The sequence below is a fragment of the Cydia splendana genome, chromosome 7, assembly GCF_910591565.1.
Source record: "Cydia splendana chromosome 7, ilCydSple1.2, whole genome shotgun sequence".
Taxonomy (NCBI): domain Eukaryota; kingdom Metazoa; phylum Arthropoda; class Insecta; order Lepidoptera; family Tortricidae; genus Cydia; species Cydia splendana.
Genome location: NC_085966.1, coordinates 8,765,887 through 8,782,137, shown reverse-complemented (window position 1 = coordinate 8,782,137; position 16,251 = coordinate 8,765,887). Strand labels below are relative to the sequence as shown.

The window sequence follows — 16,251 nt, the reverse complement described above, 5'->3', positions numbered from 1 at the left end:
CATGGCGATGGAGACCTGTTGGGCAAGTCATGACTAAGTCAAGAACGGGGGTCATTCCCTTTCTTTCTCCTATTAATTATATATATATATTCTCAACCCGAGGTCAAAGGTTCCTAGAGTCAGACCAAACTAACTCAAATAGGTAGTGGCCTAGTGGTAGTAAAGTCTGCAGAGGGGTAGCTTAGACACTCACTACGCTCACGATTGTATTATAGAAACTTTCGCTTGTTCGTGACTTTAAATTACTTACCACTCGAGGTATATTCAAACGAAAAAAACTTTGCTCTCTTGATGCACAAATAAAATGGTAGAGTTAGACCAAGAAAATTCTGCAACGATTTTGATAGCACACTCAGTGCAAGTATTATTTGAAGCGTCAACCTTCTATGAAATTATGACGTATAAAATAACACTTGCACTGCGTGTGCTATCAAAAACGTTGCAGACTTCTAAATATTAGGCATGTTTCAGCAACTAAAAGCAATCGCTGCTTTAGTCGAGGTAATTACCATTTGTGTACTGTTTTAAAAAAGCGGGTCAAGTGCGAGTCGATCGGACTCGCGTTCCAAGGGTTCCGTACATTACTCAATTTTTAACAATGTATTTTTTTATGTGGAATGTAAATGAAATGTCTTATAAAACCCGTAGGGGTCGGATCAAAAACTAAGAAATTAAGTCCGACTCACGCTTGACTGCACATTTCTAAGGTTTTCCTGTCATCTATAGGTAAAGATGCAACCAATGGCAGAAACTGGCTGAAGACCGACCCATGTGGCGTCGTGCTATTCACGATGGTCAATCCAAGCACGACGATGCCTGGTTTTCCTCATTAAAAGAAAAACGCATGAGGCGCCAGCACAAGCAGGCCTCCAACCCTCGCCCACCTGGGGGAGCATACACCTGCTGCGTGTGTGGCCGAGGGATCCTCTCTCATATAGGGCTTTAGGTACAGCCACGAACGCAAGTGTCGTAACTGGGATGCTGCTTAAAACATCTGACATAGATGATAAAGGCCTATTATTTTATTATAACTATATTATTGTGTATTTTTTTCAAAATTTTAGACTCAGTAGTTTCGGAGATAAAGGGTGGGGGGGAATGGTCGGACATACAGACAAACCCACGAGTGATCCTATGGGTTTCGTTTTTTCCTTTTGAAGTACGGAACCCTAATATCTGAACACCCATTCTAACGCCTTGACAATAGAGGCGTGTTCAGATATCTGTGAGCACCTTGGCAGCTCCGATATATCTGATGGCGACTGTACATACTCGTAGGTATAGGTAAGTACTACGCAGGGAGCCACATGCCGTGCTGCAATACGCATGCGGTGTGGTCTGGTCTTTACTCTATTACATATTGTATAGTAAGGTCGGCACGCGCCAAGCGTGATCTCGTTTAGCGATATTCGGACCTTAACATAAATCCGTCGATAAGCGCGTTTCGTGCACTTTTCAATAAAGCACGTTTCTTACACAACACCAATGACTTTTTATAGTAGTGCGTCCTTGGTGTCATAAAATCGGAACAGACAATTTGCCATGTGAATGGGTTTTGCTGAATGGCAACTTTCCCTTAAAGTAATGTTTTACGTTAATTGCTAAATTCAACGAACCATTTTTAACAAGCTTTTATTAGGTCGACCTGTATGTAACTATTATGTAATGGAATCTAAGTAACCAATTTAACCGTCTTCCAAGGATCGTAGCGTCATGAAAATTGGCAGCTGTATGTAGTTCTGATGACAATACAATAATATGGTACTGTCGAACTGATCTGATGATGGAGACAGGAGGTGGCCATGGAAACTCTGTGATGAAACAACGCAACCTAATTGTGTTAATAGGGGTTTTTAGAATTGTCTCGATGAGTATTAGTTTTGTCGTAAGAAAAGTACAGTCAGCGATAAAAGCTTGTACCAAAAATGATTTTTTTGCCAAAAACTTATTGTAAATAAATAAGTAATTATATTAGTAGATTTTTATATCATCACTATGTATTACGTACCTACTTATTTTAGATTGTCTCGCCTTTTAAGCTGCGGTAGCCTACTCAAATACCTAGTTACTTAGTAGAGTCGTGCGAAATTCAGTCTGAAGTTCAACTTCTGTAGGTAACGTCTTTCCTGCTGCTGTATCTTTCGTCCCGGTAATAGGGTCATTGCGTTAGTTTTCGTCCAGTGTCAGTTTCCGTCCACTTGACGAAATTTGTATATAAACCTTAATTGCTGCACAAATTTGGACTTATTCCTTTATCCTTAATATCTAAACAATTTATCTACCTACATAAAAATTATATTTAGATTTGCAAATAATACATTTCATTTATAAATGAAATGTATTATTTGCTAATCCGTCAAGTGGACGGAAACTGACACCGGACAATAAACTGACGCAATTACCCTATTATTTGTAGAGTGGAGTTCCTGAGTTATGGATGTTTTTTATATAAGTATTTATATATAACTAAATATTATATACATATATATCGTCGTCTAGTAAACACAACACAAGCCTGCCTTAGTGACTTTATTATGTAAAATTGACCTATAATATTTGTTTATTCATTTACTTTTATAGAGACTCGTGTTTTTCGGGACTAGATACCTACATAGTTTCTAAAGTACTTACCTGAAACACCTGTACAAAAAATATTTCTTCATTGGATTTTGTAATAAAGCCCTGAACCCTGAATCTATGTAGGTACATAGTTTAATTGACACATTTTAGTAATTGTGGCTTCAATCAGTCAAGATTGGCTGAATCTGGAAGATGCCTTCATTCGAAGAGGCCAGAGGGGTTTCTACAAAAAACCTTTTATTGTAAGTAACTGTAATTTGTAAAGAATGAATAAAGGCTTTTAATTCGCCGGCTGTAAACTGTTTGTTTCTTAACTTTATTTCTACACCTTATATGTACAATATAACTGAAACGAACAAGACACTCGACACGTTAATCTTCAAGCTGTGCTTAAGGCGCTACGCGCTGTTTTTGGCCATAAACTCCTACTTTCTAGAGTATACATCTTCTTAACGCTTCAACAAAAAATTATGAAAAAAATATATATGAATCTACGTTTTATGTACAACATTTGTTATGATTGACTTTTTTCCTGTGACTTATAATTTTTCCAATAAAGGAACATTACGATAGGCCGTTTTGCGACTAACTTTACCTATTTCTACTAAACGGTTTATTCGATTAAAGTTATTTTTAAACTAAAATAAATGTTTTAGCCGACACTACAAATGCAACGTATAATAATGTTAATCAATCAATTTTTTTTTAAGAAATCGAATAGATTTCAACATTTCGTGCGTATACCGTTCGAAAAAGGCGTGTCCGGCAGTCGTGTGCTAGCTTTGAGACGAGGAGGCTGTGTCGCTCGTCGCTCCGTGCCTTCCTTGTATTCTGCATGCTTGTGCTGAGCCCAAGTGCAATAACATTGGAATTATTGTGGCCAAAGATTAAATAACTGCAGAAAGTTGATTTGGTTGTGACGCGCTTTAGCGCGCGCAACACGGTATTTCGCAGCCTATTATTACGAACGTAATGTCAATATTTCCACTTATGGTACGTTTTTAATGAATTTCGATTCTTAAAAAATAATAATTAATTAATCAACATGTTGCATTTTCTGCATTTATGTTGTAGGTATATACTATATAGTTTGATTCAGAAACCATTACATTTTTAGGATTCTTCTTCTTCGCCTAGCCTTTTCCCATATCATTTGGGGTCGGCTCTTCTCAATCTTTCTTCTTTCTTCATTTTTCGCCAGGCTGTTCTGGGTCGTCGAGACATCTATTTACATTTTTAGGATTGTTACCTATGAAAATGATGTTAGTTTATTAAGTAAATTATGTTTTCTCAAACATGCGTGGAAATATTGTCATTAGGTCATTACGTCCCATCCTTATTTGAACTTTTATAGGTATTTCCTCACATTTTTTGATACAAGTACTTACATACATATTATTTCAATCGCGATAACATTGACCGGCCTTATGTTCATAAAATATACGTTCTTTGCTGTCTGTTTAATATCATACTCGGCAGGCATAATTATAATAGGGATATTCCGGCCATGTGTAAATATTATAAATATCTTCTTTCGTGAAATGTTTTTTTATGTGCTAGTCAGCAAATGAGCCGCCTGTTGAGAAGCGGTCATCGTCGCCCATGGACTTATGTCCATGTTGCTTATGCAACATCACATGTATTAAGAAAGTTACAAAGGTAAACCAATAAAACGCAGGTTTAAAAATCAGTAAACTTTAATTCTCTTTGACAATCATAGTTATAAATTATTTATAACAATGATTTATTTATATTTGTCGTATTAACCGTGAAATGTAATTTACGACCTCCATTAAATGCATGATCTAATCATACATCATCATGTTTGAAAACAAAATATCTGCAAACAAAAGATATACGAGTATCTCTCTATCTTATTCTTTGAATCGCGTGGCGGTGCAGCGATACAAAATTCACGTAAGTACGATCGCAGTGAGCGGGGTAAGCGGGTGGTGCGGGTACAGAGCGCTTAGCTCGGCCCAGATGCTCAAGGGCATTGGGCCTACCTATCGTCTTAAGATCCTGCCAAAGGAATAGACAACCATATGTACCTATGTAAATGTACATAAGTACATCATTGGATGTTGTCTTCGCCCATCCTTATCGTTATGACTCATAAGTTATGAGTCGGGTAATTAAAAAAGTATTTATTTATTGAGTGCTTAAGGCCAAGGGCGAGCCTGTAAATACTAATTGGGACATTTACCTACTTCATTAGTTAGACAATATTAGTAAACATAGTGTCTATAGGTCAGGGTGTCACTAAACCAAGCCTGAATGAGATGTTTGGTAGGCGTGCAAGCGGCCTTCACCTTGAACGTGAAATGTGAAACTTGTTCTACGTGTTTACGTGTCGTATATTAATGTAGGTGAGGAATGGCTTGCACGCGCTATTAAAGTATCAATATTCAATAGCTATAGGTACGTTTTAAAATAAAATAATATCTCTCGTGTAAATAAAATATTTCTGCTGCAAAGGCTATTAGCTATTCGACGCGGGAATGCCGCGAGCGTTAGGTATGGGCACCGGAAGCGACCAGGGGGCCGATTTTTGAATTTCGATCACTCGATTTCGTCACTCTAAAATCGGTGGAAAACGGCGAAATGCTCATTTTTGAAGTACGAGCGATCGAAATTTGGAATCTAGTGGTATTGACCACTCGATTTCAATTCTATTAGTAGAATTTAAGTGCCTAGTAGTGGAGATATTATTGACCGAAATACACGAAATCGAGCGGTCGAAATTCAAAAATCGGCCCCCAGGGGCGGTTTTTTTGTTTTGTTTTTTGTTTGTTTAGTCTTTTAAGATAGATAGTCTTTGTTTTACCAAAGTATGTGTAGTTTTAGTAAAGTTTTCATAAACAATATGTGACTAGTTTTCCAGCCAGTTTAGTTTTTACCAAAACTTTAAATTGAGCGCTTTTTGTCGCACACCTTTTTATCGGGTTTAATTGCATAATGCAGGGAAAGGCGCCTTGCTTAATTTTGGACTGGTTAACATTGTTTGACTTTGAAAGTACCTACTCGCATGTTGTAGCAATGATAATGGGTGCAAATAGAGCACTTGGCAACAACGTTTTTATAATTTTTGCGCTTATTTACTTAGATTGTTATCAGTGTTTTCATTAGGTAATAACTTACACGTTACCTATTATACAATGTTTAATGGATTAGTATGTGCACACAGTCATTGCCCAGTGTTTAGCCTAGGACAGGATATTTTACAATTCCATTAACTTTCAACAACTCTAACACCCTAGCGGTTGCTGCTTGGGACTGCTCCCGGTGCTGGTTTTCTATACAAATACAGTACCAGAACCGGGAATTCCCGGTTTTCGCCATACAAACTCAGTACCGGGAGCATTCCCTTTGCTGCCCCTGGATGCGTCCCTTGACATGAGCAAGGGCAACATCCGCTCCGTGTAGTGACCTTTTACATTTGATTAAATTGTTAAAGGGCTCTACGTGTTCGTGTCGGCTCCGCACGCGTCTTATAAATGCCCGCGGAACACCTTTGATTCGTGAAACACAAAATGTAATGAAATCCATAATTATTATAGGTAGGTATTCTGAATCACTTGGTGACGTAAAAGTAACAGCGACCCTGGCCTTCACTTTCGGCTCGAGATGTGAATCTCGATCGTGCCCAGTGCCCAGATAATGACCTCTGATTACATAAGACCAGTCATGACAGTGGCGGTGTACTTGGTATTCTGTCCACATAGCCAGTGATCTCACTCAGTTTGTTTAAGTAGAAAAACTTTCAAGGCTGGGTGATATGCAGTGAGGGTAACTTGGAGATGTACATAAGTCATAGGAAAAATGGCCGGACTTAAGGATGACTCACGCTAGAACGGTCCGGGCCTGGGACGAGGCCTCCGACACTCCTTTTTCTATGACAGGGTGATCGGTGATAGTACCTATTGGGAATAACCCTCACAAGTCCATTTTCGCGTGTCAGTATTTAGATCATATTACTTTGCACTGGAATTCAAACGAAAATTAAAAGTTGGTATGTAGGTAACCACGAAAGCATTACGTGTATCAACATCTTTGAAACGTTTATGAAATGACTATTATTGTTCGAATCACATGTATACTTTTGTGGTTTGCAACGAATGAAGAACGCATGTCTTAAAACGGGTATTTAGTCACACTTAATTTATTTTCTGGTTCACAAAAGTTAACTTACTGGTGATTACTTAATATCAATTAAACATTTGTAATATTGAACTGTGGTTTTTGTAAAAGGTTTAGAGGTTGGCAGATACCTACTTTTTGACGCATTTTTCTATATAACTACTTTTGACAGCATCAAGAGTGTACAGTATGACTTACACTGATGCATTTCCGACATTCCATGTACAACTGTACGCTAGCACGACTTGTTTTTATTTTCAGCATTTTTCCTTCTCCATATTTATATTAGGTAAGTACAGTTTTATAATACAGTTTTATAGCGTAGGTATTGCATGGCTGTCACACCCGCAGTGCGGGCAATGTTACATAAATCACAAGTGTATCGGTATCGTACGAGTATATTATAGCAACCGCTAATTAATACGACAAGAAGGGCAACCATGCTGGAGGCTTTTAATTCGCCGGCTGTAATTGTTTGTTACTTAACTTTATTTCTACAAATTATAATAATATGTAAGTACAATATAACTGTCACGAACAAGACACTCGACAAGTTAATCTTCAAGCTGTGTTTAAGATCGTGCCAAAGAAATAGATAACCATACTTATGTAAATATACATATTAGGTACATCATTGGATGTTGTCTTCGCCCATCCTTATCCTATGAGTCGGGTAATTAAAAAAGTTAACGGTGCGCTAGTTAAAAAGTAAGCGGTTTTAGGGTGGTTAAGAAATACAAAGGTGTATGTGAAGTACCCAACCTGTTTGGGCCAGCGTAGGGACTATAGCCCAAGCCCTCTCGCGCATGAGAGGAGGCTATATCCAGCAGTGGATCCAGTGGTACGTATAGAAGGTGCCCACGAGGAACCCGAAATGTTTTATTTAACCACGCATATTTAGACTAGGCCCCATAATGGCAACATCGCCATGAAAAAGGCGTTTTTCAGTATGTAATTTTTTGGCTCTAACTATTAGCTATTAACTCTAAACTAAGCGAATTCCAGAAAAGCTTATAGGACATTTTACTCTTTAAATATGATCAGGATCACTGTCACAATATTTCGGGTTCCTCGTGATCACTTTTATAGACTCAATTATTAGGTACCTATTTGTATTGTATCTCCTTGGATTTCACGGGCCTATAAATCCCGGTCTTTTGATAGGCTTGCGTGGGGATATAGATCCAACACGTAGAGGCCCCTTGGAGAGCTTTAATGTCATGCAGAACGCCTGCTGGAACCCGATCACAGGCACAACAATAGATACCCATGAACCGATCGCAACAGGCATTGGGACTATTGTAGAAAAAGTGAACAACGGTCTATGGGTTGAAGTTTGGGTGGATAATGGCTCAATTACTATTATTATGCGTAATGTGGGTTCCGTCTTATTCATTTCGTTAGTGAGTCTCCGTCTTAGTCATCTCACGGCAGATCTGACAGGTGACTTAGGCCTCGTTGCGGCACATGCGGCCAATGTCGATGTAATTAGTGCTAGCGCATTGACGTAACGTTAACCAATCCACAACGTCCATTGTGTGTGGCTAGCGTAAGAATTGCCGATGAATGAATACCACTCTAATGTAGAGGCGAATCCAACTTGTTTTAATGAAAGTTTGTGACATGACCATCATACGATTATAAATAGTTGTGTAAGTTGTGTTATGACGGCTAAACAAATATAGTATGTCTTATACATGTCTAATACCTTCTTCGGATAGGTTTATCTGGAAAACCATAAAAATATCACAATGAAATCGCTTGCGAAGACTTACCTACCTACTGCAGTCGTAGTTATTTTTAGGGTTCCGTACCTCAAAAGGAAAAAAAGGGTTCCTTATAGGATCACTCGTGCGAGTCGTGCGTCCGTCTGTCACAGCCTATTTTCTCGGAATCTACTGGACCAATTAAGTTGAAATTTTCTCGGAAACTACTGGACCAATTAAGTTGAAATTTGGTACACATCTATGTAAATTAGTGACCCAAAGACGGACATGTAACGTAAACAAATTAATTTTAAACATGGGGGCCACTTTTTGGGGGTAAATGAGAAAGCTAAACAATAAAGTTTTTCAAACTATATTGTGTTACATACATATCAAATGAAAGAGCTCATTTTGAGAATTTCAAATATATTTTTTCAATAATTTTTAAAATAAGGTTAGTAGTAATTTAAGAAAATAGCCAAAAAATGACCTTTCTCCCTCTTTATCTCCGAAACTACTGAGTCTAAAATTAAAAAAAAAATACACAAAATAGTTCTTTACCTATAGATGACAGGAAAACCTATTAGAAATTTGTAGTCAAGCGTGACTCGGACTTAATGTGTCGGAACCCTTGGAACGCGAGTCCCACTTGCACTTGGCCGGTTTTTTAATTCGGCTTGTCTTAGACTACGGAAGTAGATGCAGCATGTCTTATTCTGTTATTATTAGAATTAAGAAAAGCAATTTCGTGATATTGGCGGCCATGTTCCATTTGCGGTCCTGATTTCAAAAGCTGTCAAAAATCGTGTTTATGCCAGCTCAAAAAAAAGCACTCACTTTTTTTTATGATATAATTGAGGTCAAATTTGGCCTTACTTACCTACTCGTAATTGTCTGAAAAGTAACAGTCTGTCTGTACAGTTTTAAGTAAGTGATTACTGATTATGAATGATAATACTTTTGACTGAGAGTTTTACATGGTAAAGCTGCCCAATGTATAAATAAAACAAATGTTTTTAAAAATAGGACCCTTAGGTAGATAGGTGCCTACTGATATGAATCTTGTTATGAATGTTATGATACGACCTTGATGTTAGCTCACGCTGAAATCTGAATCATTTTAAATATGTTCTTAAGTATAATGGACTTCTAATTTCCATTCAATTGTTTTCTTTAACGAATCAGTCATTTTTAAACCATTCGTGTGGATTTCAAGGATTAAGGAACCAGGTTCTTCTCTCACTCTCACTGAGCGTAATCTTTTTAATTATTATTTTAGGAAATTTTCGATGAACAAAATATGTAATCGATGAGTTCGATCAAAAAAGAATTACGCATATTTTTAGCTTTTGTGCAAAAAAATTTACAAATTTTAAAGGCGTGTTTTAGGCCTAGGTATGTTCGTGAATTTTTACTAGGTATCGAGCGAAAGTTTCAAATCGACGAAGTTATATTTATACCCTCAATATTTGGCAACCGTATATTATGTTCTAAAAAGCGCTACGATTATCCAAAATGTCTGCTGGCTGAACCTACTGCAACTTAAGAAAGATTTCCTTCAAGCCAATGAAAGGCATTGTACCTATTTTAATTTTACTTTGGGCTGCCCCATACTTTCAAAACATTACAAGGGCTCGCAATCCTTTTGAAAAAATTTAACGGCCCGATTCGAACTTTAAGATACGTCAAATATTACGGCTAGATACGATATGGATTAGATATGTAAGTGTCAAAAGTGACGTTTCTTCAAACAAAAACATCACTTTTGACACTGACATATCTAATCCATATCGTATCTAGCCGTAATATGTGACGTATCTTAAAGTTCGAATCGGGCAGTAAGTACTACTACATATAGGTAGGTAAACTAGGTAGGTACTATCAAGGAAAACTAATAATACCTAGCCGTTAATGGCGGTCTTATCCTGGCGTCTAACAAAGTAAAATGTGCCATTGTTCGCAATGATGCTAATGCGGCTAGTCTCTTAATTAAAGACATCTAGGTTCTCTTAGCGTCATGTTTTAAAGATGAGTAGTAATAGACTGAAGTCGTCATTAGGTTAGGCATGGCGTGCGGCTTCAGAACCAGACACGCGAGGTGACGCAACCCTACAAAAGACAACTAATGTATAATTATCTGATTAAAATATCATGTATTGTTTTCCATAAATTATAGATTTTTCATCGATAATAAGTTTACTTTTTTTTGCATTTATTCATTAAAAAGTAATAATAGCTATAGTGTCTTGACTTGACTGTTTGCCGATATGTAAAAACAGATAAAAACATTGATTACCTCTAAGTAAGTGCCTGCTACCAAGGTACTCAATCAAGCTTTTTGTGCAAAAGATTTAAGAAATAACTTGCAAAACAAAAAGTATACCTACAGATACTCATTGAAAAACTGGATGAATGACTGAGGGTACCTAATCAGATTATGTCAGTCATAATGACAAACCTCTCTAAGATTCTGTTACGTGTAAAAAAATCAATACATACTTTTTATCAGAATATAACACTCGTACCATTTAATGATTAAAAATAATGATTAAAATATATTCTATGTATGTAGCTATACCTAATTCGTTACCTGTATCCTATATCAATATCAAATTGCAATTTATTTAGATTTTATTAATTTAGCTACTAAAATTATGGACAATTTTTATCATAACACTTTATAGAGCAAAGAAAAGTAGTCACTACACCTTATAAAACAAAGTCCCCCGACGCGTCTGTCTGTTTGTGTGTTTGTTTGTATGTTCGCGATAAATTCCTAAACTGCTGAACGAATTTTCATGCGGTTTTCACCTATCAATAGAGTGATTCTTGAAGAAGGTTTAGGTGTATAATTTGTTTACCCGTGCGAAGCCGTGGGGCGGGTCGATAGTAGTAAAAATAAAATACTTAAATATGCTCAAAGTGTTATTTTGTCGAAACTGCCTGTCTGAATTGTGGGTAGACTACGGAAGACCAGCCTCAAAGCACCTCTACACAATCTAAAATGTTTTCTTTGACAAAGGATTAGAAAATGGTTGTAATTACCTACCCGTGTAATAATAGTATCTTTTTATGTTACAATCTCGTGTCGTAACCTATAGGCGTACAGTAAATTACCGAACATTCCCGCACTTGTGGCCGTTGCATCAAGAGATGATGACACCTTCGACGCAGCCTCAAAGGCCAGCGAGCCTTTGGTAGAAGCACGTGATGCGTGCATTGAACTCATATAGTAATACGTAATAATTCACTATTTGTACGTGTAGCTTTTTATATTACGTCGTTAGCGGCAAGCGGTTCGTAGCCTTAGGAAACAATTTGCTGACCAACTTTACATATGCCTTTGTTGTAGAATCAATCTCATTCTCTGCAGGAAGCATATATCCTATGCATACAACCAACGTTTTCTTGAATATTACCCGTACGGATATGATGGTCGTTCTTGTCTACGTGACAGCGTGATAAAACGGTGTCCGTAACTTTCTATCACACGGTGTTAAACAGTGACAGTTATTTTATCACGTGGATAAAGATGGATAAAGCCATCCATAATACACCGGCTGAAACGTAAAAGTTTATGGCATATCCATACTAACATTTCTACTCGGTCTCCCGAGGCGTGCGGCGGCGTGGTGACCAAATCTCCGATCTCTGTTAATCATGACATTAATAATTCAATTGCCACGAAGATATCTATAGCAGAAATGATTGTCAATGTCAAGTAATGTACTATAGGTACTTATTCTTTTTTATTAACTGTATAAGCAACTGGGTGCAATAAGGGCTTTACTTAAGTTTTTACCATTAACCAGTTGAGTAATATCACCCAATTGAAAATGAATTATCGTTTGCTTACTGTAAAAAATGTCACGAACTAAGCCAATGATTGCACAATCGTGCATCGTCGTAATCGTCTCAGACACTTATTTGACACTTGTCACATTATACTTGAGAGTCCGCAGCAAGCTCGGGGCTCGGGCTAATTCCTCCTTCCTATACAAACGGAGTTTCACTCTCATTTTAAAACTGTTGGATTGTAATGAAACTTTGCACATACAATGACATGAGGTATATCTATGCCTGTAATTGGTCTATATAGCTTCAGCTTATAAAACAAACGAAATAGAGCAAACACAAGTTTTGTATGAAATAGGTACTTACATTCGCTGTATTTTTTTTAACTATGGTATCTGAAGCTCCATAAACTTTACAGGCATATAAACCTATACCTTATTTATCCTATGTCAGTACAAAGTTTCAGAGCAATCTAGCTAATCGTTTTAAAATGAGTCCATGTTTGTATGGAGAACGGAGCTTGCTGCGGACTCTTAATGGATGTCAAAAAAAAATCTGTTAAATGTCTTTAATTACGCAAATTTGCTTCATTCAGGGTTGTAAATCACGTTAGATTGACAATTGAGACTGATCGTCATTCCTCCTTCGGGGCCTAAATCTTTTACTAACGTATACTTAATACTTCTTACCTATTACTTCGTTTCATGTTTAAACTTTAAACTATGCATTGTGTATGTACGTGGAAGTAAATTAGGTGCGGCAAAGGGCAATAAGTATCTTTCATCTCAAGTTTTGAAACTAAATAGGCACTTAAGTATAAATCCAACACCATTCATATAATCGTGATCGCATTTAAATCCGATCAGCTATCCATTCCACTGAAATTACTTTTATTGTTTACGATATCGTTTTCCATTGAGCCCGGTTTTGTGTTGTTCCTGTCACTTCGATAGTGATCGTTGGAAACGGAGCAAAGTTTAGTAAGTCAAGGACTTTAAATGCATTCATTGTTACAACTTTAAGGAACCATTAGGTCGTACTCATGAGTCATGATTCAATTAACGATTTCATTTGATTACGCGCGTTGCCGTCAATAATAATAAAATTCCGGATTCAAAAATAATAATAATAAAGTTCTTGCGTTCCACCACTAGGCGAATCACCTCGTCATATTTGCATGAAGGCATAGAATATGTACCTACTTCGTACATTCCAGGAGGCCTATCTAAGATCATAAATGTCATAGAGTCTGGCTACTGAAATATTACACAAATTTTTGGCGGGAAATTCAAAAAGTCTTGGGCTGGTCACACTTTTTGTAGTAGGAATTATAGTTTTGATACTAGAACATATTTTTGATTTTCTGTGCACACGTAAGGTACCTATGGAAATAAGTTAAATATACGTTTACGTGCACTCAAAGTCAGCTCACATAATTTCTACCACTATTTAAAGTACAGTCAACGACAAATACATATGTTTACGTTCCAATGTTTAGATTATATTGATACTTTCCAGAACTTCTAGTTTATCCGTTTCTTTACACACTTGCGCTGGTTAAGTGATTCAAGCATTAATAAATTCACGTACGTAATCAAAGTAATAGGCAAATGTTAGAACTAGTACTTAAAGTATCAAAATATTAATAGAGCACCAACCTACTAAATTGTTTACGACTTGCAAACATTGCAGTTTTTCGTTATACCACGCTTCACGTCGACTTCGCACATTGTCGTAATTATTTACGAGCTTAAATAATTGTTTGCGGACCTCACTCGGTATTTATAGATAGTGATTATTATTATTATTTATAATAAACGCCTTATAAACCGCGAACAATTTAAATGAATGACCTAAATTGACAGCAGACTTTTAACTTTTTTTTAAATCATAGACAATTGGTGATACAACAAGGAAATATCTGTCAACAAAATTTGGCTAGCCAGACTCTACCCGTTGATAGAAAACGCCAATCCAAACTTAATTAATGTATGGCAATTGTCACGTGACTTGTCGTAGCCTCATCCAAGCATCATCCCGATATCTATAATTTTCCTTTTCTTTTGGCATTTGTTGAGGTAGGTACGAATGCTCTAAGAGGTACGTACAATTGTCATCTTGCCTGGGCCCACACGAACTTTCCAATAGTTTTACGCAGCTAACAGAGTTTGTCCGAATACTTATGAAATCTTTGAAAATGACGGCGAAGGGTTACATATCAGAATACCGAAAATCGATTTACCTAATGTTGAATCACCTATGCTCGTTTCACCTATTTTTTTAAATACCTAATGATCAATTAACCTAAGCTCATAACACCTAATGAACGAATTACCTATTGCACGTTTCACCTACAATTGGTTTACCTAAGCTCAGAATACCTATGCTCGATTTACCTAAAGTTGAAACACCTAATACTCGAAATACCTAAAGCTAATATACCTAATACACGAAACACCTAATGTTGATATACCTAAGGCACGAAATACCTAAAGTCGGTATACCTAATGATCGCATTACCTAAAGTTAACATACCTAATGAACGAAATACCTAAATTTGATACACCTAATGCACGTAATACCTGAAGTCGATGCACTTAATGAACGAAAGGTTACATATCAGAATACCGAAAGTTGATTTACCTAATGTCGAATCACCTATGCTCGATTGACCTATTTTTTTAAATACCTAATGGTTTATTAACCTACGCTCATAACACCTAATGAACGAATTGTCTAATGCACGTTTCACCTATAATTGTTTTACCTAAGCTCAGAATACCTATGGTCGATCTACCTAAACTTGATACACCTAATGCTTGAAATACCTAAAACCGATTTACCTAATACATGAAACACCTAAAGCTGACATACCTAATGGACGATCCACCTAAAGTTCATATACCTAATGAACGATATACCTAAAGTTGATTTACCTAATGGATAAAATACCTAAAACTGTTATACCTAACGAACGAAATACCTAAAGTCGATATACATAAAGAACGGAATACCTAAAGTCGATATACCTAATCCACGTAATACCGAAAGTCGATATACCTAATGTACGATATCCCTAAAGTTGATTTACCTATTGACCGAAATACCTAAAGTTAATATATGTACCTATAATGCACGTAACACATAAAGTTGATATACCTATTAGGTACAGTCAACTGTAAGAATATGGGTGCACAAATCATTTCAAAAATATGTCCCATAGCTCGTATGTCAGCGAATTAAGAACTATGGGACATATTTTTGAATAAGTTGGCCACACCCATATTTTTACTGTTGACTGTATCTAATGAACGAAATACCTAAAGTCGTTATAAAAAATCATTTATTGCAGATAATATAAGTAAATATAGCATTAATAATAAAAATCAAAATAATATTATACGTAATTAATAGATACCTATAATAAAATTATTAAATTAAAAATGATAAAATCTATACATTTATTGATTGAATTCAGATTCAAATTAAAAACTCTAAAACAAAAAGCAAAAAATAGTTTAAATCATATAATGTTTATGCGCAGTCAAAAATAAATTAGAATGTGAAACTTAAAACATGCAGTAAGAAAAAACGCCTCTTCTTTACAGGCGTTTCGACAGCTATTCCGTTCCATTCAGACAACTTATTAAGAACGGTTTTTCAATATTCAATATTAAAAAATAAACGTGTTATAATGATGAAGAGGTAAGTAATAAAATATGAAATATGTATATTTTCTTACATTAACAGTAGGTTTTTATGTTGATTACGACGTTTAAAGGAAACTAATATTAACACTCATCAATAAGTAGTCATGAATTGGAACAAGTATAAATTAAAAAAAATTGGGAAAGTGAAAAGCACTAGTTCGCGAAAACCAACTTTCCGCGCGCTAAACAGCTACGTAAACTAGCACTTCTTGAGCAACTGTATTAAAAAGATTTATTTTAATTACATGTAAACTTATTTTTTTATCGCGTTCTAAAAAAACTATGGCCTACTACCCTGGAATCACCCTAACTACAACATT

General features: G+C 36.3%; 1 long non-coding RNA gene across 1 annotated transcript in view; it reads left to right on the top strand.

Annotated features, from left to right (window-relative positions):
- The window catches only part of LOC134792107 (uncharacterized), a 74,375-nt gene extending 58,928 nt beyond the window's left edge, over nt 1–15,447 (top strand). The window contains exon 3 of the long non-coding RNA XR_010144393.1: nt 15,388–15,447. This is a non-coding gene — a long non-coding RNA (uncharacterized LOC134792107). The remainder of the gene's footprint in view (nt 1–15,387) is intronic.
- The last annotated feature ends 804 nt before the right edge of the window (nt 15,448–16,251 follow it).